This window comes from Taudactylus pleione, unplaced genomic scaffold (genome assembly GCF_031769625.1).
Source record: "Taudactylus pleione unplaced genomic scaffold, aTauple2 ptg000251l, whole genome shotgun sequence".
NCBI lineage: Eukaryota > Metazoa > Chordata > Amphibia > Anura > Myobatrachidae > Taudactylus > Taudactylus pleione.
This window is the reverse complement of record NW_028284653.1, coordinates 8,379,830-8,387,993: the sequence shown is the minus strand read 5'-3', so window position 1 is coordinate 8,387,993 and position 8,164 is coordinate 8,379,830.

Here is an 8,164-nt window from a genome sequence, read left to right as displayed (position 1 = left end):
TTTTCCAGACTAGTAGTGATTTCATTGATCTCTTTAAATGTGAACTTCCTATTCGCATTGATTGAAAGTTCATGGGGAGGGTCATCAGCAACACCATTTAGTGTTCAAATTACACAAGTGGTAATAGGAGAGGGAATCAGTACTGGACTGTGGGAACCTTCAGATCATTATTATGGCATGGTAATCTTTTAACTCCTGTTGTCTTATTACGTAAAGGTTATGTTTTGAAAATGTCAATACAAAATACTTAATATAAAAAAAAAGTTGGATCCACATTCTGCTGATTAGTAGCTAGTCCTGGAGATAATTATCAGTCTGTATTTGCACCAGCCCTGCGGCACCTGAAGTGATACAGCTACTGACTGTTATATCTACATCTCCATTCAGGACTGCCTGATTGCTATTACATGCAGAGCCATAAGTAGTGCTCTGAGCTCCCTGTGCCGGCCCCGTCTTCCTTTGCTCATGACGTTGCGCATAGGAGGGCGGGGCTGCCGGCACCCGGAACTGCTGCAGTGCTGGAGAGTCTGGAACTCCAGGCAGCTGTAATTACGTCAGGGTGCCTGCCTGTAGTGTCCAAAGCACACTATAGGGGGCACCGCCACAGCGAAACTGACTGCAGAGTGCCTTTCCAGGCACCCTCCTAGCCAAAAGCAAGGGGCGTGGGTGAGTGACTGTGCCGCCCACTGAGCCCTGAGCTCTGTGCGGCCGCTCCGGTGTCATGAACATGCACAAAAGGCAGGACTAGGATACCACCCAGCTGCTCTGGTCTAAACTTAGATATACAGTTAACTTTTATACATAGCTAGAATTCCTATTCTCACGTGTTAGACTGTTTACACAAGGTTTGGTGTTCAAATCCCCCGCATGCAGTGATGTGCTTCGTGTATTTTAAAACCATGTAATAAAACTGAAAGTTGTTGTTAACAAGATGAAAATATCAAATACATTATGACAGATCAGAGGCTAAGTGTCTGGCAGGAAGTTTGGTGTTCAAATCCCTTGTTTGGAGCATTGCGTATGATTATTAACACAGTGTTCTTAATACAAACCACAAAATAACGGATAGTTCAACAGTTAAATATCTGACTATTGCACAGGTGGTCTGTAGTTTGGAACCACTAAAAGGAAGAGCTGTGAATGATGTGCAATGGTAAGTTATTTCAGTTACATTTGTATTGTAAAAGTACAGACTAAGAAGTGGGAAAAGTCAGGAATAGAGAAGGGAGGAATCAATACTAATTGCTAAACCGCCCCCTAAAAAAAACTAAAGTTTAGATCCGTCCCTGACTTGTACTGCATTTGCACGCTCCTTCCCTCCTCTGTTTAGCTTCCCCAAGTGTAAGGTGTCTGATATACATATATGGACATAAGCGTACACTTGTTTTGTTTGTTTTTTGAATCGTATATATTATTTTCAATGAATCAAAAGAAAAAAGAAAACAATTGTTACTGACCAAAAAACAGTGAAAATACAGTCTTAGACAATACAGAAGAATCTTTGTAAGATGAATATGCTAAAAACACAGTGAAAATGTGGTAAGTGAACAAAATTCACAATGGTGCAACACTTGCAGACAGACAGTATATAAAAAATAAACAGTGCTAGTGCACTGGCAAACCTCCGGCTCCGAGTGATTAAAGGAGTCTCCGGCCATTGTGAGATGTGTACCATGGAGACCACACTTTATGGAATTTGGGTAGAGCCCCCCCTAGCCATATACATTGTTGACAGTGTCATTGACTAATGAGACCCAATCATGAAAAACAGGTGGATCAGCCCCCAACCACTTCCCTGCTGTAATAACCTTAGCTAAAGACAGCAAATGAAAAACATTTGTATGTTAAAACATTGATCGATTCCTCGAGGGAAAAACCAAATAAACATATGAGTGGATCTAAGGCAGATAATGCAGGCAAAGTAGCATGAACACAATCCCACACTTGATTCCAGAAATATTGCACATCCTGAAACTCCCAGAGAAGGTGCCAGAACGCTGCCTCTGACAGTCCACATCTACAGCAATTGGAGTCTCTTTTTTTCTTTTGGGTGGGCATGTGCAGTACAAAATTGCTAATTTTACGGTAAGCGGAATTGCTGTACACTCAACTTGCCATGAGCCCCATAGAGTGTAAAGTGCCAGTCGTTCACAGACATGGTCGGCCCTGCAGCACAGCTGATGCAGATATGCCAGTACATCTGCCTGTGTGTACGGACGTCACACCGACCACCCGTACACTGGCTGTAGGGACCACCAATACTGAACTTACAATGTCGGCTCAGTTGAAATGTCTGGTCAGGCATGTTGAGCGACGGATAGATTAACAATACATACTTAAATTGGTGGGTGGGGATAGGGCCAAGGGGGGAGGAGGACTGGATGAGGGCCATGACTTCCTGTACAGATATAGGGATGAAAGATGTAAGAGTTGGTGAGATGGATGGGAGGGGTGTTCTGGGAAAGGGGGGTGAAGTGCTGAGGGTCTGGTGGGATGCTATGTCCTTAAAGTGGTGAAGAGACGCTTGAGGACTGGGAGGACATGAGGTTCCTGAAATAGGACTTTTTAGAGATGGAAAGGGCAGCACTGTAAGATGAGAGCATACTTTTGAAATGGAGGACGTTTGCCATAGAGCGCAATTTACTCAACTGTCACTCTGCGGTTTGTGAACACTTTTGCAGGTATCTGGTGCATTTGGAATGCCAGCGTTGTGGTGTGGATCTGCGAGGGTGAGTTGTGATTGTCGGAGCAACAGTGTCGAGCAGAATTAAGTGAGGCATGGTATAGGAAAGTGGCTTGTTCAGGGCAGGAGAGAGAGAATAGGGGGAGATAAGTGAGTCGTGCGTTACTGGTGAAAATGAACTTGGTAAAGAGCTTCTCCAGGTGTTTGTACTTTATTACGTTTATCTATTCCCTCCTAAGTTTCAGTTAATAAAAGTGCACCTGGGGGCCCATAATTTCTCAAATTTAATTGTCATTGACTAGGCTGAAAATATACTCCAGGGATGTCACGTACCATATTCTGTCCTGTCAATAACTGACTTCTGACAGTCCTTATCTCTTTGTAATCTAGCTGTGCTGCATATATTGCGAATCAGTCAGTCTGTGGTTTTACTAATTGGCTTCACGAGGACATCAGAGGGTCATGGGGAAGTTGGACATTAGTTGTGTAAATTGACAGTTGGGGAGATGTATCAAACCTAAATAGTGGAGAAGTTGGCCATAGCAGCCAATCAGATTCTACCTATCATTTTCTAGAATGCACTTGATAAATGCTAGCTGAGCGTGGGTCAGTCTGCCAGGAAACGCTATTTCCCAGCTGTTGGAGATTTTGCTAGATAAACTTGCCCCAGAGTGTAAATGTAAAGATTAGAAGAAGAATGTCATAACTTGAACTAATATTTAAAATAAATACAGCAGTCTGTCCGGGTGTGGTACGAAATGTCGTCATATGTCTGCATTCGACAACCTGTTCATTATGTCCACATGAATGTCAAGTAATAATGTCAACACTGCTATTTAGCCTCACCCTAATCACAGCTGTGTTTTATGGTCTAGAGCACAGGTTCTCAAACTCAGTCCTCAGGACCCAAAACAGTGCATGTTTTCCAGGTCTCCTCACAGAATTACAAGGGAAATAATTAGCTCCACATGTGGATCTTTTAAAATATATCCGTGAGTAATGAACACATTTTCCAGGTCACCCAGCAGGTGCACAAGTGTAAACTGTGTGGGGTCCTAAGGACTGAGTTTGAGAACCTCCGGTCTAGAAAATGTTTTATCAATGGAAATCTGGCTTTGTTAATATATCTAGGTAAAACCATATTTAAAATTAATTTTAATTCATTGAAATATGTATGGACTCCGATATATTTGTATTTCTGTCTTTATAATATTTTGTATGCATCTAATTGTTTTTTTGTTTTTTTTTTCATTGAAGCATCGGTATTAAAGAAAAATAATTTTAATCTTCCAGCAGCCACTAATCTAAGGGACCTCTCGGCCCCTAGTGTGTCCCGATCACTGCAGGCCAGTGATCGGGTAGTCCGGCGGCACTCCTCACGGCTTCTCTTCAGCTGTGTCCTAATTGATGTGGCCAGCAGTGATTGGGTTAGCCCAGCGAAACCCCTCCTGCTGGTTTTAGTGTAGCTGAGTTTGCTCTAGAAGCACAACAGCCGCGGCTCTGCCCACATTGTGCCCCAAACACTGTGGTCAGCAGTGATCAGGCAGCGAATTGTCATCCCACAAAACAGCCCCTCTCCCAGGAATTACCGCAGCAGTGATGGACGATCCCCACATACGCCCAGTCACTGCAGGTGGGGAATTGGTATGAAATACCGTCGGCCGCATGGCCGGCGGTTCGATTCCCGTCAGCTGCAGCCCGACAGAAGCAGAGTGCGACGCAGCGGAAGCCCGACAGCGCTGGAAATCCTGATCGTGGATAGGTAAGTATCCACTAACCTAACCCTCCTTAGGGGTGCCTAACCCTAACTTCCCCCCCCAAGTGCCTAACCCTAACCACCCCCTTCCCCGCTGCCTAAACCTAAGTCCCCCGGGGGGTGCCTAACCCTCCTTCCCCCTAGCCTAACCCTCCCGGGGGGGTGCCTAACCCTAACCCCCCCGGGAGCCCTAAACCTAAACCCCCCCCCCCCGCGGCTGTCCGCTCGCGGCGCCTGGCATCACTACGATCGTGATGCCGGGCGCCGGTCTCCCGGCGTCGGGGAAATGCGGGCGTCTATATCTAGACGCCTGGCATTTCACCCATGCCGGGATAAGACAGTCGGGAAGCCGGCTGCCGGTATTTAAGCAGTCGGCTTCCCGATTGCCTCCCGCAGCTGGTGCCTACTTTTGCTTAGTGTGTGCATAATTATTTTTTTTTTATGTAAAGTATCCCTTTTTTTTTTTTTTTTAAATGTCACATTCTTTTTAAATTATCACATTTTGTAAGTAATAACTATTCAACCTTGACTGCATTTTTCTTGAAAAATTATGTTGAATCAGGTTTAAATAGCTAATTACATAAAATTTTTATATATATGGAGTCAGACAGGTTTGCGCAGTGTTCAGTAGATGTGCTTATTCAATTTTCTTTCTTTGGTAAAATTAAAACAGCTGGTGTTTGTGTAAGCACATGTGTACTTACCTATAGTTAATCTTTCCTGGGGAGATAAATCCATTTAGTTACTCAGCTATTTGGCATCAGTGCTTGGTTCTCCTACTTATCGCTCAGGATTTCAACTACTTCAAAGTACACAGCATATATGTAGAGATTTGTATGTTATTTGTCTAACATATGAATCTGCAGATGCTGCATGCTGGCATAACTTCCAGACTCGCACCCTTGTCAGCTCATCTCGCCATCAAGAGCCCTTTGTTTTGCTCTCCACCCTTTGCGTTTCATTCTATTGGCGGCAGAACTCTGTCAGAGACTATTACTAGTGGAGAGCAATATCCGGTATTTGTAGCACATGTTAATATGGACCGTAATTGCTGCTTGATTAATCCCCGGCGTGTATTTTCTTTACTTGCTCTCTTTCTCCAGATGTGTTTTCTTAACCGCTTAACTGACTATTTTTTTCCCAGAAAACAGCTTAGAAATGTTAATTATTTAATAAAGTTTAGAAATTATATTTAAATATTTTATTAAAAAAATCTGTCTCTCCCTCTCTGTCTCTGTGTCTCTCTCTCCCCTCTCCCTCTCTGTGTCTCTCTCTCTCCCCTCTCCCTCTCTCTCTGTGTCTCTCTCTTCCCTCTCCCTCTCTGTCTCTCTCTCTCCGGGGCAGCCAAGCGGCAGATATTACAATATGTCTAGCTATGGCTCAACATGTTGAGCACACAGCTCTATACAGAAAGCGCGCTTATAGTTAAAATTAAGCGCCATAGCGGGGGGGGCGGGGCAGGCGGAGCCTAGCTCCAGAGACCTGCTCCTTCCTCCCAGCCCTTCTATCTGTGTGCTGGCGGTCATTACACGGAGGGACAATGTCTGCTGTAAGAGAAAAACGCTGCTGCAGAGAAACTGGTAGCCTAACCTGAACTGTAAGTAATCAGTGGGGTTTAGGCTGGTCAGGAGAGCATTTAAGGCAATTTGTCACTACTTTAGTATCAGTGGTTACGTCCTTCTATGCCTAGCATTTTCTGGCACTGCTAGGAGCGCTATTAGGACAAGTGTGGCTCTCTCCTGCCTCTCTGTATCCCAGTTTCTTCTTTTGACCTTTTTCACTACACTTTACTGTTGTTTGTGTGGGGTCTGTATGTATCATGAGGCTCTAAGGTGTCTCAAAGGTTATTTCATGCAGAAAAGTTTACACAAGGGACAGTCATCTAATCCCTATTGTGTGACACGGATGGTGTGGTGGTTTGGCGTTGCTGCCTCACAGCGCTGGGGTTGTGGGTTCGGTTCCCACTGCGGCTCTGGCTGTGTGGAGTTTGTGTGTTCTCCCTGTAAAGATAGCAATCCTGAACAACTAGCTTCAGGGATGTCAGATTCGCCGTTTTGGACGGCGCAGGTTACATCCGTTGTGTCCCAGGCTCTGTTGAACTGGAGGCTTCTCGCAAAGATAGAGGGGCTTCCTGGTCAGCGGCTCTAAAAGCTAAATCCATGGGATCTCTAAAACCATGGCTCTTTCCCGTACCACTAAGCCGTGTCACATGGGATAGAGCTTATTTTCTGCAATCCGCCAAGTATTGCAGATGCAAGGAGGACACGATTCCTGCTCGACAGTCTTTCTTTGTAAAGAAACAAAGACAAGCTATTGCATTTCCAGTTTCAGAAGAGCTGGATTCTCTCCTGATTTCAGCTTGGAAACATCTGGATACAAGATTTTCAGATGTCCCGGTGGTTATTATCTTTATTCTTTCCTGCAGATAGCAGAAGAGGCCACGTCTTTGAAAGACGCATCGGACAGGAGATTGAAGAACAAGTCCATTTATACAGCTGCAGGTGTGATATGGCGTCCTGCTACAGTAAGCTGCTGGACTACCAAAGCAAATGAGCTTTGGGCAAGGCTTTTGGCTGACGTGATGAGCGATAAGCTGCCAGTGGAGGAGTTTATTCCGTTAGCAAAGCATATAGTTGAAGCTGTGTCTTACTCTGAAGAAGCGTCCAAAGACGTCTACTATATCGCCTCCAGGAGGCGATTTCGGCGTGTAGAGCACTGTAGCTTAAGCAATGGCAGGCGGATGCAGAATTGAAGAAAGCTGTGGAAGCACTTCCATTCACGGAAAGTGGATTACACTTATCTTCTGTCTACGGCTCCTCATCCTAGAAGATCTTACTACGGACCCTCGTTTCGGTCCTTTCGTGCTCCGGGACGTTCACGTGGTCGCTTCAGAGGCGGACCATCGACTTCCAATGGTTCCAGAGGACTTGACGGAGCCACAACAACATCTCAACATGAGGTTACGTCCACTACCAAGCTTAGTGCATGACTGCTTCCCTCTCACCTGGGGGTCCCCAGAGAGGGAGTGTGTCTTTGGGACTTCATAGAAGTATGACCTCCACCTCTGTTTTTTACCACAGGTTTACCAGTTTCCAACGACAGTAGTTTCTTATTTCAAGAAGCAATAGACAAGCTTCTATTCATGAGTGTGGTGGTCCATGTTCCCAAAAATCAGACCAGAAAGAGTTTTTACTCCAGTCTCTTCGTGGTTCTGAAGCCAGTCGGCTCGGTCAGACCTAGTCTGAACTTGAAGGATCTCCATCTTGAACCTGAAAATCCTTAGGTAGGGATTAAGTCCCTTCAGTCGGTGATGGCGGGCCTAGAAGAAGGTCGTATCATGCTATCTCTAAATATCAGGGACGCCTACCTCCACATTCCTATCTGCCCGTCTCACCAGGCGTTTCTAAGAATCGCAGTTCAGGCCTTACCCTGCGGCTTATTATCATCCCCCAGGGTATTCACAAAGGACATCGCTGTGATGAGTTTCCTTCGGAAACAAGGGATCACTATTATCCCTTACCTGGACAATCTCCTGCTGAAGGCCCATTCCAGGGACAAATCACTGCAGAACATCAGTGTCTCACAGTCTTCTCATTCGTCATGGGTGGATCATGAACTTTCCTAGGTCTCATCTGCACCCGACGCAGAGGCTACAGTTTCTGAAAATGCTCATGGACACATCAGGTCAGCGGGTGTTCCTCCCTCAGAAAAAGGCAACTTCCACT